The sequence below is a fragment of the Mobula hypostoma genome, chromosome 6 (genome assembly GCF_963921235.1).
Source record: "Mobula hypostoma chromosome 6, sMobHyp1.1, whole genome shotgun sequence".
In the NCBI taxonomy this organism is placed as follows: domain Eukaryota; kingdom Metazoa; phylum Chordata; class Chondrichthyes; order Myliobatiformes; family Myliobatidae; genus Mobula; species Mobula hypostoma.
This window is the reverse complement of record NC_086102.1, coordinates 107,954,488-107,979,210: the sequence shown is the minus strand read 5'-3', so window position 1 is coordinate 107,979,210 and position 24,723 is coordinate 107,954,488. Positions and strand designations below refer to the sequence as shown.

The 24,723-nt window shown below is 44.6% G+C and overlaps 1 protein-coding gene across 2 annotated transcripts in view; it reads right to left on the bottom strand.

Moving 5' to 3' along the window:
- Window positions 1-24,723, bottom strand: part of LOC134348275 (gap junction gamma-1 protein-like) — a 49,996-nt gene that overhangs the window by 10,844 nt on the left and 14,429 nt on the right. The window contains exon 2 of one of the 2 annotated variants that reach the window (XM_063051408.1): window positions 1,755-1,809. The gene's annotated coding sequence lies outside the window, so the exon portion shown is untranslated. Of the gene's footprint in view, window positions 1-1,754; window positions 2,062-24,723 lie in introns of those variants that run through there. The other variant, XM_063051407.1, reaches the window with a different exon arrangement.

Sequence of the window (24,723 nt, the reverse complement as noted above, 5' to 3'; positions counted from 1 at the left end):
CCCTACCTCAACAAGACAAACCTCTCCAGAACGCCATGCAAATGCTCCCTAAACAAGCTCCACATTTCTGCTGTGCATTTCCCTGAGCACATCCATTCCCAATTTATATTCCAATCTTCCTGCCCAATTAAATACATTCCCATACTGTCTGTCCAAGGATATAGTAAAGTTCAGGGAATTGTGGTCACTGTCTCCAAAATGCTCACCCATGAAGAGATCTAAACACCTGACCTGGTTCATTGCCTAGTAGCTGATGCAGTATGGCCTCTCCTCTAGTCGACCATCTACATATGGTGTTAGGAGTCCTTCCCGGATAAAACAAACAAATTCCACCCCTTCAAAACCTTTTGCACTAGGAATTACCAATCAATATTTGGGAGGTTGAAGTGCCCCATGACATCAACCCTGTTATTTTTGCACCTTTCCAAAATCCGCCTGACTTGTTGAGGTTCCCTCAGCATTTTGCGTGTGTTGTTTAAGCCACTAAGTTCTGTGTTTCTCAGGGGTGGAGTGTGTTAAATACCTTACGGGTAATGTTCACATTGTGTGACATGGAGTTATGTGGTAACATGTCTGACTTCACCCAGAGACATGAGCAGTTCAGCTTGCTTAAACACGAGTTCAAAAGCTGCAAGGAGTGGGGGGGTGGGCAATGAGCCAGGACAATATTTACTAACCAGCCCCAAGGGACAGCAGTATCCAGGAGCCTGATCTCGCCAGAGCCCACTCCCCTGGTACAAATCTCCCCACAAAGCCCATACCCACAGCGTACCACCTCTTCACTCTGACCTGACCAACGTACAGTCAATAATACCCCCCCTTTGCAGATTTTACCAAACATTCAAGTAAAGATATTATCTCACATCCTTTGCAACGTTACCTTTTGGACATCAACAATAAGTTCTACGGGTTGCAAAGGACAGAGGGAGGGAAGAGAGGGAGGAGAGTGAGGGGAAGGTGGGAGAAAGGACAAAGAGGAGAGGGGTAGAGGAGAGAAAGGAAGAAAGGGAGATAGAGATTAAGAGACAAAGGGAGACAGAGGGAGAGAGATAGAGAGGGGAAGGGAGAGGGAGCGCAAATATAAAAGTTTTCTAAATGTAACGCAATCAATGCCACAGTTAAAAATTGAACATTTCACTGATATTAAAACTGGGTATTTTAGCCTCTCAAAGGTTGAAGTGCAGAAATAGAACCTGAATCAGAATCGGGTTTGTCACTGACATACGATGTGAAAACTGTTGCTTTTTCTGGCAGCAGTACACTGCAAGACTTTTAAAAAATTACTATTAGCTACAATGAAAATTAAATAAATGGAGCATAAGAGAAATAAAGAGGAAGCATTCATGGGTTCAGAAATCTGATAGAGGGGAAGCAGCTATTCTAAAATGTACGTGTGTCTTCAGGCTCCATATTTCATCGTGTTCCGAGCATGGCTGGAAAGATAGAGCAGACTCGATTGGAGGAATAGCCTAATTCTGCTTATGTTCTGTTCCTTGTGAGTTTATCCACTTTCCCGATGACCATCACTTCTCCCCTCAACTTCAATAACTTGGGGAAGGGAAGCTTCTCCTGAACCCTTAGCCAGTTTCACCAGCGAGTCTTACGTTCAAAGCTCTTTATTTCTAGTCACGTCTGCAAGTAACCTCACTTTCTCTGTGCCCGACTTCCGTCTCAAATGGAAATGCTCCCCCAGCCACCCTGATAAACAAACCACCCCACACAAGGTTCCAGAGTGGACAAGATTAACAACCTACCTTAAAAAATATGAACAAATGTGACTCTCAGCCCAGCCTCTTTGAAACACAGCTCCTTGTAATTCAAGAGAAAGAAAAAAGAATAGATTTAGATGTGGCAAAGATTCCTTTTGGCATGACACGCAACAAGACTGAACCAAGCCTTGGAGAAACCCAATAATTTAAAACCTTAGCTCCTCCCTTCAAATATCTCCATAAATTAAATCAGGGAAACATGAAGACACAGGTACAGAAACCTGTGATCATCTTTCGCCCAATGCCGCCCAAACTTGTCTGCGCCTGAACAAAATGGGCTCCATTTCAATCTCCAGAAATCTCTTCCGCTAATCAATCTTTGATGGACCATACCTACACATTAGCTTTATTTATCACATGTACATCAAAACATACAGTAAAATGCGTCATCTGCATCAACGACCAGCATAGTCCAAGCATTGTGTTGGGGGCAGACCACAAATTTCACTGTAAAACCATAAGACATAGGTGTAGAGTTAGGCCATTCAGCCCATCGAGTCTGCTCCACCATTCCATCATGGCTGATCCCACTCAACCCCATACAGCTGCCTTCTCGCCATATCCTTTGATGCCCTGACTGATCAGGGAACGATCAACTTCCACCTTAAATATACCCACGTACTTGGCCTCCACTGCAGTCTGTGGCAGAGCATTCCACCGATTCACTACACTCTGGCTAAAAAAATTCCTCCTTACCTCTGTTCTAAAAGGTCACCCCTCATTTTGAGGCTATACTCCATAGTTCTGGATACTCCTATTATAGGAATCATCCTCTCCACATCCATTTTCAATATTTGGCAGATTTCATTGAGATCCCCCACATTCTTCTAAATTCCAGTGACTACAAGCGCGAAGCTGCCAAACGTTCCTCATAAGTTAACCCCTTCATTTCCAGAATCATCCTCATGAACCTCCTCTGGACTCTCTCTAATGACAACACACCCTTTCTGAGATACGGGGTCCAAATCTGTTTACAATACTCCAAGTACGGCCTGACAAGTGACCTCTAAAGATTCGGCATTATCTCCTTGCTTTTACATTCTATTCCCCTTGAAATAAATGCCAACATTGCATTTGCCTTCTTTACCACAGACTCAACCTGTAAATTAACCTTCTGGGAGTTTTGCACAAGAACTCTGTTTGAACCTTCTCCCCATTTAGATAATAATCCGCACTGTTGTCCCATTTACCAAAGTGCATTATCATACCTTTCCCAACAGTGTTCCATCTGCCACTTTTTTGCCCATTCTTCCAATTAGTCTAAGTCCGGCTGCAATCACATTGCTTCCTCAGCACTACCTACCCCTCCACCTCTCTTTGTATCATCCACAAACTTTGCCACAAAGCCATCAATTAATTTCATTCCACAAAATCATTGACAAACAATGTGAAAAGTAATGGTTCCAATACCGACCGCTGAGGAACACCACTAGTCACTGGCAGCCAACCAGAAAAGGCCCTTTTATTCCCACTCGCTGCCTCCTGCTGTCAGCCTTTCCTCCACCTATGCCAATATCTTTCCTGTAACACCACAGGATTTTATCTTGTTAAGCAGCCTCATGTGTGGCACTTTATCAAAAGTATTATTACAGCTTCTGAAAATCCAAGTTAATGACATCCACTGCCTCTCCTTTGCCCACCCTGCTTGCTACTTCCTAGAAGAATTCCCAACAGATTTGTCAGGTAAGATTTCCCTTTACAGAAACCATGCCAACTTTGATTTATTTTATCATTAGTCTCCAAGTACCCTGAAACCTCATCCCTAATAATGGATTCCAACACTTTTCTAAACACTGAGGTGAGGCTAACTGACCTATAATTTCCTTTCTTTTGTCTTCCTCCCTTCTTAAAGAGTGGAGTGACACTTGCAATCCTCCAGGCCTCCGGGACCATGCTAGAATCAAGTAATTCTTGAAAGATCATGACCAGTGCATCCATATCTTTACAGCAACCTCTCTCAGGACTCTGGGGTGTAGTCCATCTGGTCCAGGTGACTTATCCACTTTAAGACCTTCGAGTTTGTCTAGCACTTTTTCCTTTGTAATAGCAATGGCACTCACTCCTGCTCCCTGACACTCATGGACCTCTGGTACGCTGCTAGTGTCTTCCACAGTGAAGACAGATTCAAAGTATCCATTAAGTTCATCTGCCAGTTCTTTGCCCCCATTACTACCTCACCAGCGTCATTTTTCAGTGGTCCAATATCATCTCTCACCTCCCTTTTACTCTTTATATAACTAAAAAACTTTTGGTATCCTGCTTTATATTATTGTCAAGTTTGCCCTCATATTTCATCTGTTCATGTTTCCAGCACCCACACAGCATGCCCACAACTTAGTGACCCTAACTGTATGTCTTTGGAAGATGGGAAGAGATTGCAGCATGCAGAGGAAACTCACACGGTCACGGGGAGAAGGCTCAAACTTCTGACAGCAGTGGGATTTGAGCCCTTGTTGCTGGTGCTGTAAAGCATTGTGCTGACCACTGCACTGCTAGGCCACTGGCCCTAATGGAAACCCTAAAACATTAACCAGTGTCTCTCTTCACAGATACCGCCTGACTTGTTCAGTATCCCCAAGGGGGGGTTGTGTGCGTGAGCGTGGTAAGTCATAGAGCAATAACAGCCCAACCAGTCCATCCTGACCACGATCCCCGCTCATCTAGTTCCAATTACCTCATTCAGCCCATATCCCTAAGCCCTGCCCCTACAATGTACCTATCCAATTTGTTTCTTAAATAATGGTATTGTACTTACCTCAATCAGTCCCATTGGTTGCTCATTCCATAAACCCTACACCACCCTACGGGTGAAAAAGTTGTCCCATAAGGTCCCCTATAAATCTTTCCCTTCTCACACTAGACTTAGCCTCTTTGTTTAGGATTCCCCTACACTGGGGCGAAAATTGTTACCATCCACTTTATCTAAGCCTCTCATACCTTTTAACACTTCTACAAGGTCACCCCTCCTAGATTCCAAGGTATGAAGATTCGGTCTGGCCAAACTCTCCTTATAACTCGAATGCAACTTTTAAGAGCAGTTTGGATAAGTACATAGATGGGACAGGTTGGAGGGATAAGATCCAGGTGCAGTTTGATGGGACTAGGCAGAGTAACAGGTCAGCACAGACTAGATGGACTGAAGGACCTGTTTCTGTGCTGTACTGCTCCATGACTTTAGTCCTGGAAACCTTCTCGTAAATACTTTCTGTATTCTTTCAATTTTAACCAAGTCTTTCCTATTTTTAAGGTGATTGGAGAAAAGCTTAGGGGGGATATCAGAGGAAAACTCTTTTCACAGAGTGATGGGTGCATGGAACTCCACTCACTGGATTTTTTTTTTTGTTTTCCGCGCTATTCTTTGTAAACGCTTATGAAAATTCAGATCAGCAGTTCCTGAGACATTCAAAGTACTCCTTCTGGCAACAACTATCATTCAACAGTCAAAGTCACTTAGATCCCATTTCTTCCCCATTCTGATATTTGGTCTGAACAACAACAGAACCTCTTGACTGTGACAGTATGCTTTAATGCATTGAGTTGCTGCCACATGATTGGCTGATGAGATATTTGCATTAACAAGCAGGTGTACCTAATAAAGTGGCCATTGAGTGTTTTTATTTACTGATTGTTCAAAGCCATTCAATTATTGCCTACCACTAAGGAGATTGAGGTGAGACATCTGCTCAAACTACTGCAGCAACACACACAAAATGCTGGAGGAACTGAGCAGGTCAGGCAGTATCTATGGAGGGGAATAAAGAGTTGAGGTTTCTGCTTCAGATTCTGACTTCTGTTTGCCCCATTCCAGTCCAAAGCATCAACTTTTTAACTCCCTCCATTGATCTGCAGTATCTTGTGCAGTTAGGGTAGATGTGAATTTAAACGCTAGCCGTCCGCCTCTGCACCCAACCTGTTTCATAAGCCACTCACCCACCTGGTCTTACTCATCACCTGCCAGCTGTACTCCTCCCCCACCCCCCAACATTCTTATTCTGGAACCTGCCCCTGCCTTTCCAGGCCTGCTGAAGGGTCCTGGCCTGAAACGTTGACTGTTTATTCCTCCCCATAGATGCTGCCTGACTTGCTGAGATCCCCCAGCATTATGTGTGTGTGTTGCTCAGTATTTCCAGCATCTGCAGATTCTATTTCATCCTCGAGCTACCAAGTGCTTCTGGCGAAGGTGCTCTCACAGTACCTTTGGGAATGATAGGTGAGGAATTTCCTAAGTCAGGGTGCTGTGAATGGCGAACGGCTCGGGAGGGGGGCCTACAAGGTGCTCCTTTGCAGCTGCTCCGTGTCTGTCTTGGTGGAAGAGATGAGCTGGCATTGGAGAGGATCCAAAGGAGTTCCACGGAAATGATTCCAAGAATGAAAGTATGAGGAATATTTGATGGCCCTGGGCCTGTACTCGCTGGAAGGTACAGACGACACTCACATCGAAGAAAGTAAGAAGAAAGGCATTACTGAAGAGTCAGGAAACCTGCCTGTCACATTTGGGTCACAGTTATATTTACAGCAACACTGTACGGCAATGCAGGAAAGCATGCGATGAATTTGGGGTGAGGGGGGAGGTCTCATCAAAACCTATTGAACAGTGAATGGCCTAGATAGAGTGGATGTGGAGAAGATGTTTCCAACAGTGGGAGAGCATGGACCAGAGAGAACAGCCTCAGAATACAAGGACATACAAGAACGAAGACGAGGAGGAATTTCTTTAGCCAGAGGTGATTAATCTATGGAATTCATTGCCACAGACAGGAGTGGAGTCCATGCCGCAAGAGGGGTGAGGAAAGGAATGGCAGGGGTGGACACACCCGGCACTGAGACACCAGACAAGGCCATTTGATTCTCAACAAATGGCCTATTAATCATTACAGAATGTCTCTTTGGTATTTCCCGTGCTCTCCCCTCTCCCCATTCATGATTCCCCCTCTCCCTGCCCCCTTCCCACTCTCAGTCCATGATAGAGACCCACACAGACAGGTGGGTCACAGTCAGGAGGGGGAAGAGGAAGAGTCAGGTACTAGAGAGTACCCCTGTGGCTGTACTCCTTGACAGTAAGTACTCCTGTTTGAGTACTGTTGGGGGGGTCAGCCTACCTGGGAGAAGCAACAGTGGCCATGCCTCTGGCATAGGGAAAGGAAGAGGATGGTAGCAGTGATATGGAACCCTATAGTTAGGGGGTCAGACAGGCGATTCTGTGGATGCAAGAAAGAAACTCAAATGGTAGTTTGCCTCCCAGGTGCCAGGGTCCGGGATGTTTCTGATCGCGGCCAAGATATCCTGCAGTGGGAGGGAGAACAGCCAGAAGTCGTGGTACATATTGTTACCAATGACACAGTGTGGTAAACCATGTATATATGTTGTAACTCAGTTACCTGTCTGGACACACCCCTCTGCTGGCTGCCCCTGTGGCTCCTCCCACAGAATCCTGTATAAAGGTGTTCGCCTTGCCCCTCCCCCTCAGTCCGGGGGCAGACACTCACTGTGGAGGTCATATTGTACAGCGAATAAAAGCCTTTCAGTATTTTACCAAACCTCAGTCTTTTGGAGTAATTGAAGGTGCTTCACATAGGTAGGAAAAGGGAAGAGGTCCTGAAAAAAGACTACAGGGAGTTAGGAAGGAAGTTGAGAAGCAGGACCGCAAAGGTAGTAATCTCGGGATTACTGCCTGTGCCACGTGACAGTGAGTATAGGAATAGAGTGAGGTGGAGGATAAATGCGTGGCTGAGGGATTGGAGCAGGGGGCAAGGATTCAGATTTCTGGATCATTGGGACCTCTTTTGGGGCAGGTGTGACCTGTAAAAAAAGGATGTGTTGCACTTGAATCCCAAGGGGACCAATATCCTGGTGGGGAGGTTTGCTAAGGCTACTGGGGAGAGTTTAAACTAGAATTGCTGGGGGGTGGGAGCCAAACTGAAGAGACTGGGGAAGAGGAGGTTGGCTCACAAATAGAGAACGCTTGTAGACAGTGCGAGAGGGAGGATAGGCAGGTGATAGAGAAGGGACACGCTCAGACCGAAAGTTTGAGATGTGTCTATTTTAACGCAAGGAGTGTGGTGGACAAAGCGGATGAGTTTAGAGTGTACTTGGGGATATGATGTGGTAGCCATTACAGAGACTTGGATGGTTCAGGGACAGGAATGGTTACTTCAAGTGCCGGGTTTTAGATGTTTCAGAAAGGACAGGGAGGGAGGCAAAAGAGGTGGGGTGTGGCACTGTTGATCAGAGATAGTGTAACGGCTGCAGAAAAGGTGGACGCCATGGAGGGATTGTCTACGGAGTCTCTGTGGGTGGAGGTTAGGGACAGGAAGGGGTCAGTAATTTTACTGGGTGTTTTCTATAGGCCACCCAATAGTAACAGGGATATCGAGGAGCAGATAGGGAAGCAGATCCTGGAAAGGTGTAATAATAACAGAGTTGTCATGATGGGAGATTTTAATTTCCCAAATATCGATTGGCATCTCCCTAGAGCAAGGGGTTTAGATGGGGTGGAGTTTGTTAGGTGTGTTCAGGAAGGTTTCTTTTTTTTATTATTAATTTTTTTATGCGTTTCTACCATAGAGCTATAGAAAAAAAAACAAAATGGAGGTTTATACAATGCAAAACAAACAAGTCCAATATATAATTCATAACAATAAAAAAAGCACCCAAAATAAAATCATGTAAGATTAGTATCCACGCCAACCTCCCACTGAAAAAAAAACCCAGGCCAACCATTTCTGTGTATAAAAGAAAAAAAAATTAATCAGAGCATTCAACCCCACAGAGCTGTAAATATATATAAGAAGAAAAGTATAATGCCAACTACCAAAACTATAATGTAATTCACAACAAAAAACGTAAAACGTAAAAAGAAAGCTGAAAGTAAGGGATTGTAGCATACAAAAAAAGGATAAACTTAACCTATAAAGAGGAGTTATGAAAATATTCAAGAAAAGGTCCCCACACCTTATGAAACTTTATGTCCGAATTAAGAAGTGAATATGAATCTTTTCAAGGTCTAAACAGGCCATAATATCATTAAGCCATTGAATGTGAGTGGGTGGGGCAGCATCTTTCTACCTAAGAAGAACCAACCGGCTAAACAAGAGAGAGGCAAAAGATAATGTTTGACGTTTAGTCGGACTCAAGTGCATAAAAAGAGCACCTTCACCCAAGGTGCCAAAAAGAGCAAGCAGAGGGTCAGGTTCTAAATGGTAATTAAGAATATGAGATAGGGTTGAAAAAACTTCTCTCCAGAATTTCTCTAGACTGGGACAGGCCCAGTACATACGAATAAGGGAAGCCTCAGCCCCTTTACACTTATCACAAAGAGGACTAATGTCGGGGTAAAACCGCGATAATTTAGTTTTAGATATATGAGCTCTGTGTACAACCTTAAACTGCAAACGGCAGTGGCGAGCACATAGAGAGGGTGAGTTAACTGACTTAAGAATTGAATCCCAAACCGCATCAGATAAGGAGATATTTAGATCATGTTCCCAGGCAGTTCTAATTTTATCGAAGGGGGCGTGCCTCAAAATCACTAACTTATCCCGAATAGCAGATATTAAACCTTTACCCTTTACCCAATGGATTGATACAAAGGAACAAGTCCAGAACATTTTTCTCAGGCATCTCAGGAAAGTTTGATATTAAAAGGTTAATGAAATGTCTAATTTGAAAGAATCTAAAGAAATGAGTATTAGGTAGGTTAAACTTTACAGACAGTTGTTGAAAAGTTGCAAAACGATTATCTAAGAAAAGATCTTCAAAGCGCCTAATACCCTTTCTATACCAATCGTAAAATGTTGAATCCCGTATAGAAGGTAGGAAAAGATGACTGTGTAAAATCGGGCTAGAGAGAGAAAAACCATGAAGACCATTAAATTTTCTAAACTGAGCCCATATTTTTAAAGTATGTCTGATAAGAGGATTAAAAATAAGTCTAGGCAAATGACAAGGAAGTGCGGAACCGAGAAGTGCAGAAATAGAAAAATCCTTAGTAGAGTTCTACTCCATTGCCACCCATTTTGGGCAGTCAGACTTATGATAGAAGACAGACCAAAAAATAAGACAACGAGTATTGGCTGCCCAATAATATAAACCAAAATTAGGCAAGGCCAAACCACCTACCTTTTCAGATTTTTGAAGGTGAGCTTTATTAAGTCTAGAGCGTTTACCCTTCCATAGATAGGAGGAAATAATAGAATCTAACGCATCAAAAAAAAGCTTAGAAATAAAAATTGGTAAAGACTGAAATAGATACAAAAATTTAGGAAGGAAATACATATTAATAACATTAATTCAACCTACAAGAAAGGGATTTCTTGACACAATATGTAGATAAGCCTACAAGAGGAGAGACTGTACTTGATCTGATATTGGGAAATGAACCTGGTCAGGTGTCAGATCTCTCAGTGGGAGAGCATTTTGGAGATAGTGATCATAATTCTGTCTCCTTTATTGGACATTGGAAAGAGATAGGAACAGACGAGTTAGAAAAGCATTTAATTGGAGTAAAGGGAACTAAGAGGCTATCAGGCAGGAAATTGGAGGCTTAAATTGGAAACAGATGTTCTCAGGGAAAAGTACAGAAGAAATGTGGCTAATATTCAGGGGATATTTGTGTGGAGTTCTGCATAGGTACATTCCAATGAGACAGGGAAGTTACGGTAGGGTACAGGAACCGTGGTATACAAAGGCTGTAATAAATCTAGTCAAGAAGAAAAGCTTACAAAAGGTTCAGAGAGCTAGGTAATGTTAGAGATCTAGAAGATTATAAGGCTAATAGGAGGGAGTTTAAGAAGGAAAAAAGGAGAGCCAGAAGGGGCCATGACAAGGCCTTGGCGGGCAGGATTAAGGAAAACCCCAAGGCATTCTACAAGAACGTGAAGAGCAAGAGGATAAGACGTGAAAGAATAGGACCTATCAAGTGTGACAGAGGGAAAGTTTGTACGGAATCGGAGGAAATAGCAAAGGTACTTAATGAATACTTTACTTCAGTATTCACTATGGAAAAGGATCTTGGTGATTGTAGTGATAACTTGCAGCATACTGAAAAGCTTGAGCATGTAGATATTAAGAAAGAGGATGTGCTGGAGCTTTTGGAAAGCATCAAGTTGGATAAGTCACCGGGACCGGATGAGATGTACCCCAGGCTACTGTGGGAGGCAAGGGAAGAGATTGCTGAGCCTCTGGCAATGATCTTTGCATCATCAAAGGGGACGGGAGAGGTTCCGGAGGATTGGAGGGTTACGAATGTTGTTCCTTTATTCAAGAAACGGAGTAGAGATAGCCCAGGAAATTATAGACCAGTAAGTCTTACCCCAGTGGTTGGTAAGTTGATGGAGAAGATCCTGACAGGCAGGATTTATGAACATTTGGAGAGGTATATGATTAGTAGTCAGCATGGCTTTGTCAAGGGTAGGTCGTGCCTTACGAGCCTGATTGAATTTTTTGAGGATGTGACTAAACACATTGATGAAGGAAGAGCAGTAGATGTAGTGTATATGGATTTCAGCAAGGCATTTGATAAGGTACCCCATGCAAGGGTTATTGAGAAAGTAAAGAGGCATGGGATCCAAGGGGACATTGCTTTGTGGATTCAGAAATGGCTTGCCCACAGAAGGCAAAGAGTGGTTGTAGAAAGATCATATTCTGCATGGAGGTTGGTCACCAGTGGTGTGCCTCAGGGATCTGTTCTGGGACCCTTACTCTTCGTGATTTTTATAAATGAACTGGATGAGGAAGTGGAGGGATGGGTTAGTAAGTTTGCTGATGACACAAAGGTTGGGGGTGTTGTGGATAGTGTGGAGGGCTGTCAGGGGTTACAGCGGGACATTGATAGGATGCAAAACTGGTCTGAGAAGTGGCAGATGTTCAACCCAGGTAAATGTGAAGTGGTTCATTTTGGTAGGTCAAATATGATGACAGAATATAGTATTAATGATAAGACTCTTGGTAGTGTGGAGGATCAGAGGGATCTTGGGGTACGAGTCCATAGGGCGCTCAAAGCTGCTGCGCAGGTTGACTCTGTGGTTAAGAAGGCGTACGGTGTATTGGCCTTCATCAATCATGGAATTGAATTTAGGAGCCGAGAGGTAATGTTGCAGCTATATAAGACCCTGGTCAGACCCCACTTGGAGTACTATGCTCAGTTCTGGTCACATCACTACAGGAAGGATGTGGAAGCCATAGAAAGGGTGCAAAGGAGATTTACAAGGTGTTGCCTGGATTGGGGAGCATGCCTTATGAGAATAGGTCGAGTGAACTCAGCCTTTTCTCCTTGGAGCAATAGAGGATGAAAGGTGACCTGACAGAGGTGTAGAAGATGATGAGAGGCATTAATAGTGTGGATAGTCAGAGGCTTTTTCCCAGGGCTGAAATGGTTGCTACAAGAGGACACAGGTTTAATGTGCTAGGGAGTAGGTACAGAGGAGATGTCAGGGGTAAGCTTTTTACTCAGAGAGTGGTGAGTGTGTGGAATGGGCTGCCGGCAATGGTGGTGGAGGCAGATACGATAGGATCTTCTAAGAGACTTTTGGATAGGTACATGGAGCTTAGTAAAATAGAGAGCTATAGGTAAGCCGAGTAATTTCTAAGGTAGGGACATGTTCGGCACAACTTTGTGGACCGAAGGGCCTGTATTGTGCTGTAGGTTTTCTATGTTTCTCTGTTTCTATATCTGAATCAGGTTTATCATCACTCACATGTTGTTATGTTTGTTTCTTTCATTGTGAAAGCAGTACAGTGCAATACATAAAATTACTGCAATACTGTGCAGAAGTCTTAGGCACCCACCCTTGCTATATCCATCTATATATATAAAACCAATATATCCGGTACCAATGACATAGGAAGGAAAAGCAAAGAGGTCCTGAAAAGAGAATTTCGAGAGCTAGGTAGAAAGCTGAAAAGCAGGACCTCCAGGATAGTAATTTCTGGATTGCTGCCTGTGCCATGTGCCAGTGAGGGTAGAAACAGGATGATTTGGCAGATAAATGTGTGGCCGAGAAGCTGGTGCAGGGGGCAGGGTTTCAGGTTCTTAAATCATTGGGACCTCTTCTGGGGGAGGTATGACCGGTTCAAAAGTGATGGGCTGCAGCTGAAGCTGAGGGGGACCAATATTCTTGCAGGCAGGTTTGTTAGAGCTGTTGGGGATGTTTAAACTAATTTGGAAGGGGGTGGGAACTGGAGTGAAGGGACTCAGGATAGGACGGATGGTTAAAAAGCAAAGACAGCATGCAGTCAGACTGTCAGGAAGGGCAGGCAGGTGAGAGGACATATCTGCAGCCAGCAGAGTGACTATCAGTGCATTAGGGATGCAGAATCAAAAACGGCAGCAAATACGGTACTCAAAGTGTTGTATCTCAATGCACAGAGTATAAGAAATAATGTGGACAATCTTGTTGCACGATTACAGATTGTCAGGTATGATGTTGTGGCCATCACTGAATCCTGGCTGAAGGATGGTTGTAGCTGGAAGCTGAATGTCCAAAGTTACACGTTGTTTCAGAAGGACAGGAAGGTAGGCAGTGGGATGGTGTGGCTCTGCTGGTAAAGAATAACTTCAAATCAGTAAAAAGATGTGACGTAGGATCGGAAGATGTTGCATTCTTGTGGGTTTAGTTAAGAAACTGCATGAGTAACAGGCCCCCCAAAACTAGCTGGGATGTGAACCAGATTACAACAGGAAGTAGAAAAACTGTGTCAAAGGGGCAATGTTATGATAGTCCCGGGAGATTTCAACATGCAGGTCGATTGGGAAAATCAGGTTAGTAATGGATTTCAAGAGAGTGAGTTTGTTGAATGTTTATGAGATGGCTTTTTAGAGCAGTTTGTCATTGAACCTACTAGGGGATCAGCTATACTGGATTGGGTGTTATGTAATGAACAGGAGGTGATTAGGGAGCTTAAGGTAAAAGAACCTTTAGGAGGCAGTGATCACAATATAATTGAGTTCAACTTGAAATTTGATAGGGAGAAAGTAAAGTCTGATGCAGCAGTATTTCAGCAGAGTAAAGGAAATTACAGTGGTATGAGAGAGGATTTGTCCAAAGGAAATCAGAAGGAGATGCTGGCAGGGATGACAACAGAGCAGCAACGGTGTGAGTTTCTGAGAAGAATGAGGAAGGATTAAGATAGATGTATTCCAAAAACAAAGAAATATTCAAATAGCAAAATAGTACAACCGTGGCTGACAAGGGAAGTCAAAGCTAACGTAAAAGCAAAAGAGAGGGCATACAACAAAGCAAAAATTAGTGGCAAGACAGAGGATTGGGAAGCTTTTATAACTCTACAGAGAGCATCTAAAAGAATCATTAGGAGGGAAAAGATGAAATATGAAAGCAAGCTGGCAAACAACTTCAGAGTGGGTAGTAAAATCTTTTTCAAGTAAAAAATAAAAGTGATTTTAGAGTGGATATAGGACCGCTAGAAAATGAGGGTGGAGAAATAATAACAGGGGACAAGGAGATGGCAGATGAACTAAGTGAGTATTATGCATCATTCTTCACTGTAGAAGACACTAGCATGATGTTGAAGGGGTGAGGGAAGAGAAATAAGTGCAGTTACTATTACAAGGGAGAGGGTGCTCAAAAAGCTGAAAGAACTAAGGGTACATATGTCACCCAGGCCAGATGAACTGCACCCTAGGGTTCCGAAAGAGGTAGCCGTAGAGATTGTGGAGGAATCAGTAATGATCTTTCAAAAATCATTGGACTCTGGCATGGTGCCAGAGGACTGGAAAATCGCAAATGTTACTCCACTGCTTAAGAAAGGAGGAAGGCAGCTGAAAGGAAATTATAGACCAGTTAGCCTGACCTCAGTTGTTAAGAAGATACTGGAGTCAATTGTTAAGGATGAGGTTATGGAGTACTTGGTGACACAGGACAAGATAGGACAAAGTCTACATGGTTTCCTTAAGGGCAAATCTTGCCTGATGAACCTGTTGGAATTCTTTGAGGATATTACATGTGGGATAGATAAAGGGGATGCAGTGGATGCTGTATAGTTGGACTTCAGAAAGCCTTTGACAAGGTGCCACACATGAAGCTGCTTACCAAGTTAAGAGCCCATGGTATTACAGGAAAGTTACTCATATGGTTAGAACATTGGTAGGAGAGGTTCACAAGGATGATTCCAGGAGTGAAAAGGTAATAATACGAGGAACGTTTGATGGCTCTGGGTCTGTACATGCTGGAATTTAGAAGGATGAGGGGGATCTCATTGAAACTTTTCGAATGTTGAAAGGCCTAGACAGAGTAGAAGTGGAAAGGATGTTTCCCATGGTGGAGGAGTCTAGGGCAAAAGGGCACAGCTCAGGATAGAGAGGCGTCCATTTAAAATAGAAATGCAGAGAAATTTCTTTAGCCAAAGGGTGAATTTGTGGAATTTAATACCACAGGCAGCTGTGCAGGCCAGAACATTGGGTGTATTTAAGGCAGAGCTTGATAGGTTCATGATTGGACAAGGCATCAAAGGTTACAGGGAGAAGGCTGGGGAGTGGGGCTGAGGAGGGAAAAACAGGATCAGCCATGATTGAAAGATGGAGCATACTCGAAGGGCTGAATGGAAAAATTCTTCTCCTATGTCGTGTGTGTGTGTGTGTGTGTGTGTGTGTGTGTGTGTGTGTATGTGTGTGTGTGTCTCTCTCTAAAGCTTTGCACAGCACTGTAAATCATCCATGATGGAATGGCAACCCAGACCCAAAGGGCTGAGTGGCCTAATTTTACTCTTAAGTATTATTGTCTTTAAGATGAACTTTCAAGAGTAGCTGGACAGATAACTGAAGTGCATTCCATACACAGTACACATAGTCACCACTCATGGTGGGAGAGAATGTTCAGAGATCGAGATTGACAACTTTTGGAAACTATCGAAGAAAATAGGGATGGGGCATCTGTGGATCAGACATTGGCAAAGAATCCCCTACTGACTAAATAGGAACAATATTTCTTGACCTGGTAAAGTAGCAGACAGCGCGACACTATCACAGCTTTAGGTACTGGAATTCCAAGTTCAATTCCAGCACCCTCAGGGAGGAGTTTGTATGTTCTCCCCGTGGCAGTGCGGGTTTCCTCCAGGTGCTCCAGTTTCCTCCCACAATCCAAAATGATTCATGGGTTAATTGGTCATTATAAATTGTCCTTTAGTTAGGCTGGTGTTAAATAGGTGGGTTGCTGGGCAAAGTGGCTCAGTGGGCTGAGATGCCCTGGTTGGCACAGTACTACTAAATAAAATAAAAAAATACTGACCAACTGGAAAAACATTTCAAAGGTACTTGGGCAGCTACATGGATGGGAAAGGTTTAGAGGTACATGGGCAAACGTGGTCAAATGGGATAAGCTTAGATAGGCATCTATCTAGGCATGAACTGGTTAGGCCACCTACTTTTTCTAAAAATAGTGCTAGGTATCCTGCCAGACAGAGTGAAGATAGAGCACAGAAAACAGAACACCGAACAGAACAGTCCCTTCAGCCCACAGTGTTATGCTGAATTATTTAAGCTGATAATGTCTAATTAGATAGTGTCTTCTGCACATGGTCCATATCCCACCATTCCCCCATCCATAGACCTCTGAACACTTCTATCGTATCTGCCTCCACCAACACTTCTGGCAGCATGTTTGGACACCTACCACTCTCTGTAAAAAAAAACTTGCCCTACACATCACCTTTAAACTTCCCTCCCCACCTCACCAAAATTGCACACCCTTTAGGATTAGACGTTTGACAAGATTGCTGTGTGTGAAAATCCCAGAGAACCAGCAGTTTCTGAGATACTCAAACCAACAATCATTCCATGGTCAAAGTCATATAGATCGCATTTCTTCCCCCATTCTGATCTTTGGTCTAAACAACAAATGAAACCCTTGACCGTGTCTGCATGCTTTTATGCATTGAGGTGCTACCACTTGATTGGTTGATCAGATATTTGCACTAACGAACAAGTGTTCAGATGTACCTAATAAAGTGGCCACTGATGACCTGGATGAAAACGTAGATGGGTGGGATAGTCAGGTTCCAGACAATGGTCGTGATATGGTCTTAGAACCCTTTAGTGATGGGATCCAGTCCAATTCTCCTTCAATCAGGTTGCAGGTGGGGCAGGAAACAGGAAGACTCTGCACGTCCAACCCAAATCAGTCATGGGCAAGGGCCTGTTTCAACAGGTGGCTGCTGATGGCTCACAGAATGATTTCTATCAAACATAACCTCCAGCGGGTCCAGACGCAAACATTGCCATTACACAATTCTTCTCAGAGGAGCTTAGTCACCACACTGACATCAATCACTTTCAGGTATTAAGCTAATTGAAGACATGGGATTCATGCAGGAACAAGGAGCAGAGCTGAGGAGCTGAACAAATATCTTAAAAATGAAAATTAGGACCCAGTCCTGTTGGAGGGTCTCTGCCAGAAGTATAGACTATTTTTTATCCCCCTCCGTAGACACTGTCTAACCCACCAAGTTTCTCCAGCACTTTGTGTGTGTTGCTCTGGATTTCTAGCACCTGCAACATCTCCTGTGTTTATATTAAAGATTAAGGTCCATTCATTCAAATTAGCTTAATTTGTCATATGTACATCAAAACATACAGTGAGATGCGTCATTAGGTCAAAGTTCAAGTTCAAAGTTCAGAATAAATTTAGTATCAAAGTACATATATGGCACCATATACAGCCCTGCGATTCATTTTCTTGCGGGTAATCACTGATTCTATTGTGTTCAAGAAACACAATACAATCAATGAAAGATGACAACTAACATGCAAAAAAAACAAACTGTGCAAATACAAAAAGAAAGAGAAAAAAACGATAAATAAATATCAAAAACATGAGATGAAGAGCCCTTGGAGAGTCCAGTTCAGTGATGGGCTGAGTGAAGTTATCATCTCTGGTTCAAGAGCCTGTTGCTTGAAGGGTAGTGACTGTTTCTGAATCTGGCGGTGGAGGTCCTGAGGCTCCTGTACCTTCTTCCTGATGGCAGCAGGGAGAAGAGAGTACGGCCTGGGAGTTGGGGGTCCCTGATGATGGTTGCTGCTTTCCTGCAACAGCGCTCTGCATAGACGTGTTCAATGGTGGGGAGGGCTTTACCCATGGTAGACTGTGCTGTATCCATTACATTATGTAGGAACAGTATAGAGGGAGCTTCACTTTGTGTCTGGCCCTGGAAGTATACGATGGACAGTGTAGACACGAGGGTTCCCATCCTGGGGCCCACAGATCCCTTCCTTAATGGTACTGGTCCATGGCATTGGGAACACCGTGTCTGACCCCAGGAGTGGTGAGGGAACTTCACTCTTGTGTCTGATCCTGTGTCTGTGTGATGGGACAGTGTAGAGGAAGCTCCACTCTGTGTTAGATTCATTAGGAGTGTCCGGAAACTGTTACACATGTAATGGTGTGATGTTGTTTCAGGGAAAGCCATAACATCAGATGTTTATGTGCAGTTGTGAAAACTGTTATGAGAGTTTGTGTCGAGACCTGTTGGCAGATAGAATTCCAGCGCAGTCTGATCGGAATCACTGTACATTAACCAGCCAAGATCAATTCCAGACATACAGCCACGGTAGGCTCTTAACTGCTCACAATATGATGGATTTGTAATGTAAGTAGTACTGTCTACCTGTACTGTTCACCCCCCCAAAGGAGTGTGTGATGGGGCGGTGTAGAGGGAGATCTGGTGTTAGTAGCAGATTCATTGGGAACACTTACGAGACTCTTTGATAGATTACTGCATAGCTGCTTAAGTGCTGTTGCAGTGACAACCTTGCACTCAACGTCAGTAAGACCAAGGAATTGATTGTGATCTTCTGGAAGGAAAGTCAAGGGAATGCACACCAGTGTCATTCATCGAGGGGTCAGCAGCAGAAAGGGAAAGCCGTTTCAAACTCCTGGATATCAACATCTCTGAGGATCTCTACTGGGCCCAACATATTGGTGCAGTTACAAAGGCGGCTATACTTTGTTAGGGGTTTGAGGAGATTTTGTATGTTCCAAGGACCCCAGCAGATTGTAAGGATGTATGATGGAGAGCATTCCGACCGGTCGTATCTGTCTGCGCAGGATCAGGAAAAGCTGCAGAAAGTTGCAGACGCAGCCGGACCCATCGTGGGCATTGAGGAGATCTTCAAAACTGTGGTGCCTCAAAAATATGGCGCCCATTATTAAGGAGCCTTACCCCCAAGGACATCTTGTAAACAGTGACAAACCCACTGCAGACCCCCTGTAAATACCAGTACGCTCCCTAGGTCTCCCTATAAGTACCAACACACTGCCCAGAAACCCCTGTAAATAATGATACGTACAGCAATCAGGGAACCCCGTAAATAAAGGTCCCCAACACCTGCGGTAGATATGGACATGCACCCCAGAGACCCTCTGTCAATACTGTCACACCCACTGGAGTCTCGCTGTAAATATGGACAACACTACCCGGGACCCCCTCCCCCTATGAATACCAACACAACAACCTGCACCCTGCGATGGGCTGGTAGCAGTCAAATGGCATTGATAATCTATAAGGATCCTCTCTCGTCCCACCCCAGCACCCCTGCTGAGCATGTACAGATACGGTTGCTCAGAACTGCAGGCAATGAGAAAAACAAATCCTCCTGCATAGTTTCCAACTGACTGTCAGTTTATTCGGTTCAAGTATTCCACCCTGTCTGTTGCACTCAAGAAAACAGTGAAATATTACTTCCTATTAGAATATGTTATTCTTATAAATGATTCCCTTCTCTGCTCCTCACCCCAGCTGTGTACAGACAGAGATTACAGTCATTTTACTGAGCTATTTCTATGTAATAATTCTCATAGAATTAACAAAAACAGGCCCTTCGGCCCAACTCACCTATACTGACCATTACCCATCTATGCTAATCCTACTTTGCTGTATCTGGCTCAAATCCCTCCACACCTTTTTTATCCAGGTTCCTGTTTAGGTGCTTTTTTTCTTAGAACATAGAGTACAGCACGTTCATAGGCCAGCAATGTCAACAAGGGGTGAAGGACATCTGGAGTCTATGCCTCTGCTCCACGATCGAAGACCAGTGACGTGGACTGGTGACGAAAGACATCCCTGGATGGGTTTCTGTGAGCAGGAAGCATAAGGGGGCACAAGGGCAGGACAGTTGGCATGCCCAGAGTTCGGATCCAGACAGTAGCTAGTCCGGGGGTCGATTCCGAAGATCGGAGCCCGAATGTCTGCTGGAGGTCTGGAAGTGGAGGAAATTGTCCTGGAGTTGGAGGACTAGCTATGTCTGTGGGTGGGTGCAAGGGAGAAATGGGGCTTGTTTTGCTGCTGTTGTGTTTTTTTTTGCTTGTGTTCTGACTCTGTCGTTCTGCCGAGAACTGGGAGCATGCCATGTTGGCCCCAGAATGTGTGGTGACACTTGTGGGCTGGCCCCAGCACAGCCCTAGGTTATGTTGGTTGTTAATGCAAACGGAACATTTCACTGTATGTTTCCATGCATCTGATAAATTAAATCTGAATCTGAAAGGTCTCCTTCGATGGAGTTTGGCTCCAGACTCCTGAGCAGTAACAATGCAGCACTGGGTTTGTAGGATACAAGAATAGAGGCCTAGCTCGGACAAATGTGCGATCCGCAATGGATGACAACTAACACAGAGGCCCTAAGAACATAAGAACGAGGAGCAGTAGTCCCGAGTCCACCACCTGACCTGTCCTGCTCCGCCACTGAATAAGATCATGGCTGATCTGGCCGTGGACTCAGCTCTACCTACCTGCCTTTTCTCAGAACCCGTAATTCCCCAGATATGCAAAAATCTATCTGTCTCTTAAATATATTTCATGAGGTAGCCTTAGCATAACACTGTTACAGTGACAGCGATCAGGGTTCAATTCTCACCGCTCTCTGTAAGGAGATTGTATGTTCTTGCCATGATGCGCGTCTCCTCTCACATTCCAAAGACATACGGGTTAGGGTGAGTAAGTAGTGGGCATGCTGTGTTGGTTCTTAACGCAAATGACGGATTTCACTGGATGTTTTGATGCACACTTGACAAATAAAGTTAGTCGCATCTCTGGACAGGTACACGGACAGAGGGTTAAGGGCCACACACGGGCAGATGGGGGTGGCTTAAGACTGGCATCAAGGTTGGTATGGATGAGTTGGGCTGCCGTGTAAGATTAGGTGTAGGACATGCTTGCTTTCATTACTAAGGCTACCGAGTACAAGAGTCAGCAAGTCACGCTGCAAATGTATGAAACTTTGGTTCAGTCCCACCTGGAGTAATATGTGAAGCTCTAGCTGCCCCATTACAGGAAGGACGTGGAGGCTTTGCAGAGGGTGCAGAAGAGACTCACTAGGATGCCGCCTCTCTTTATAGTTAAAAAAATACAAAGAGAGGATGTTTTCCCTGCCGCATCAGAGGATTGGTAGAAGTTTAAAAAATCCTATTCAGGATTCCCTCCAGAACAGGGCGGCACAGGAGTGCAGCCGCTGGCTATTCCAGCACCAGAGACCGGGTTCAATTCTGCCGCTGTCTGTAAGGAGTTTTTATGTTCTCCCCATGACCACGTGGGTTTCCTCCCACAGCCCAAAGATGTATGTGTTAACAGGTAGATTGGTTACAGCGGTGGAATTGGGCAGCAGGGGCTCATTGGGCCGAAGTGTGCTGTATTGCTAAACAAATTATGAGATGGTTAGAGAGGGTAGGAATATCAAATACTAGAGGATACGCATGTAAAGTGAGAGGGGGAATGTTTAAAGGAGGTGTGCGGGCAAGTTCCTTTACGTCAAGAGTGGTGGAATGAGAACAGGCTGCCGGGATGGTGATGGAAGCAGATACAATGGACGTTTAACGGGTAACGGACAGATACATGAACAGGCAGGGAACTGAGGGGTATGGACCACGCGCAGACAGATGCAACTGGTTTTTAATTTGACTTTGTGTTTAGCACAGGCATTGTGGGCCGAAGGGCCTGTTCTCGTGCTATCCTCTGCTCCAGCGATGACTCTAAATCACCTCAAGCCAGGTAGTGAACACAGGAGATTCTGCAAGCGCTGGAAATCCAGAGCAACACACACACAAAATGCTGGAGGAACTCAGCAGGTCAGGCAGCATCTATCGAGGGGAATAAATGGTAGACGTTTCGGGCTGAAACCCGTCAGAATGGGTTGCCATGGCTCAGCCCAGCCCAACGTGGCTCTGGTGCCTAAGATGGAGCCTGTGCACTTAGCCCAGTATATAGCTGCATTGTTTGATTAATGAGAGAGCTGGTTACACCCCTGGGAACAGTGTTGGTTCACAGAAATAATAAAAGGTTCTTTCTGAGGGAAATTACATGAAAAAGCTTCCACAGTCATCAGGAACTTTTTAAAGCAACTTGGTCAAAGTACTGATTGTTAAGTGCTATTTTTTCAATCCCTTGTACAATGAGCAGACAGGTCAGGTTGCACTGACACAGAATCAGGTTTCAGGAATGTGGTAACCCTAGAGGGTGGCTCTCTCTGGGAAGGAGGGCTGTTCAGAAACAGACCCCACTGTTACAGAACCACAACAGGAGGTTTGTGTTAGATCTGCGGACTGTGCTTCAGGGGAGATGTGAGGGCTTTGAAGAGAGTGCAGCAGAGATTTTACCAATGTGAGTGACTTACTAGTGATTCCACAGCCTGTAGGCTGACTGTCAAGGACCCTACAACACTTGTTCTCAGTACTTTCACTTAATTTACAAAATATTGTCTTTGTTTGCACATTGGCTGTTTTTCCTTAAATCCTTATTTTAGTTCCTGGAGATGCCTGGAAGAAAATGAATCTCAAGATAGAATATGGTGACAATTATGTTCTTTGATAAAAATTGCTTTGAACTTTGACTTTGAAAATGTGCAAGATTAGTTTTATTTGTCACATGTACATCGAAACATTGATCCCCACACGTGGGCACATATTTCTGCCAACATGACTAGGCAGAGTAACAGTTCAGCACGGACTAGGTGGGCTAAAGGGCCTGTTTACGGTGAAATGTGTCATTTCCTTTCCATCAGCGACTGACACAGTCCAAAGTTGTGCTGAGGGAAGCCTACAAGTGTGGCCACGCTTGCGAACAACATAGCGCGCCCTCAGCTTACTAACCGCTACGTTTTTGGAATGTGGGCGGGAACTGGAGCACCCAAAGGATACCAGGGAGAATATAAAAAACTCCTTTCAGACAGCAGTGGGAATCAAACCTGGATCACTGGCACTGTGAAGTTAGGCTACCATGCCATCACACGTAAATCATTTCAGGGAGGAGAGAGGGGCTTTCATCCTGTGGAAAGACTGGGGAAGCTGGGGGTTTCTCCTTGGGACACGGGAGGTGGCGAGGAGACTGGAGATTGGGATTTAAGATCATGAAGGGTACAGAGGAGACAGAGAGAAACCGTTCCGTTGACCAAGGGGTCAGGGGTACCGAGCCGACCTTGGGTTAAAATTTCTCTCAAGAGTGCAATTATGTTCAATCATTGACTCGAGCTTTAGGGAGTCTCTGGTATAAATAGTTACTGCTTTGGAGGAGGCCATTCTGCTTATCTAGTCTGTGCTGGCTCTATGTACAATCAATCCAGTGAGTCTCACTCCCCCATCCTCTCTGAAGACAGGTAGAGTACAGGAGTTGGGATATCATGTTACAGTCATACAAGACGTTGGTGGAATTGTACCTGGAATATTGTGGACCCCTCTCCCACCCACCTACCCCCTCACCTGCTCTCACCTATTATCTGGCTGCTTGTACTTATTCCCTCTTCCCACTATCTCATTCTGGCTTCTTCCCCCTTCCTTTCCAGTCCTGATGCAGGGTCTCGACCCAAAACATCGACTGCTTATTCCCCTCCATTGATACCACCTCATACGCCGAGTTCCTCCGGTACTTTTTGTGTTATTCTGGAATATTGTGCACAGTTCTGGTTGCTGTACTATGGGAAGGATGTGATAAAGTTAAGACTGGAGGAGGAACAATTAGCTTAGGGACTGGAGGGCTTGAGTTTATTTTTTTACTTAGAGATACAGCGCCCTTCCAACCCAACAAGCGACACCACCCAGCAGCCACCTATTTAACCCTGGCCTACTCCTAGGCCAATTTACAATGACCAATTAACCTACTAGCTGGTACGTCTTTGGAATGTGGGAGGAAACCAGGGCACCTGGGGGAAACCAGGGCACCTGGAGGACTCAGAATCACAGAGAGTGCAGGAATTGAACACTGACACCTGGAGCAGGAATAGTGTCATGTTCTGCTACACTACCGTGACACCTCTGTTAGAAGGAGCTGTAAGGAAAGACTGGATAGGCTGGGACTGTTTTCCTCGGAGTGAAAGGAGGCTGAGAGGTGACCCTTGATAGAAATGACGAGGGGCATTCAATAGGAGGAGTGGTCACAGTCTTATCCCCAGGGCCCCCAAGTTCAAAACTAGAGGCATGGATTTAGGGTTGAGAGGGGAAAAGATTTAAGGGGACAACTATTTCACATGTACAGTGATGGGTGAAAGTAGTGAGCTGCCAGAGAGAGTGGTTGAGGCAGGTACAGTTACAGTGTTCATTAAACACAGGAGGTCCTGAGCATGCTGGAGGAACTCAGCAGGTTATGGAGGGGAAGGTGCGGCCTGTTAGCATAATGGTGACTGGCAATCAGTGTTCAATTCCCACTGCTGTCTGTAAGCAAGGTGTACATTCTCCCCGTCACCGTGTGGGTTTCCTCCATACCCTCCCACATTCCAAATGCCGACAGGCCAGGGTTAGGAAGTTGTGGGCATGCTATGTTGGCGCCAGAAGAATGGCCACACTCTGTGGTACTCACCACTTACATTCTGATGTTTTCGTGTACATGTGACAAATAAAGGGGATCTAATCCAGCTTCACTGGGAAACCTCGTGGGCCCTTCTGAGTGAATGAGAAGCACCTTAGGAAAGGAACTTTACTTCTTAAATGCTAATTATTTCCACTGAAGAGATAGATTAGTAACTGGA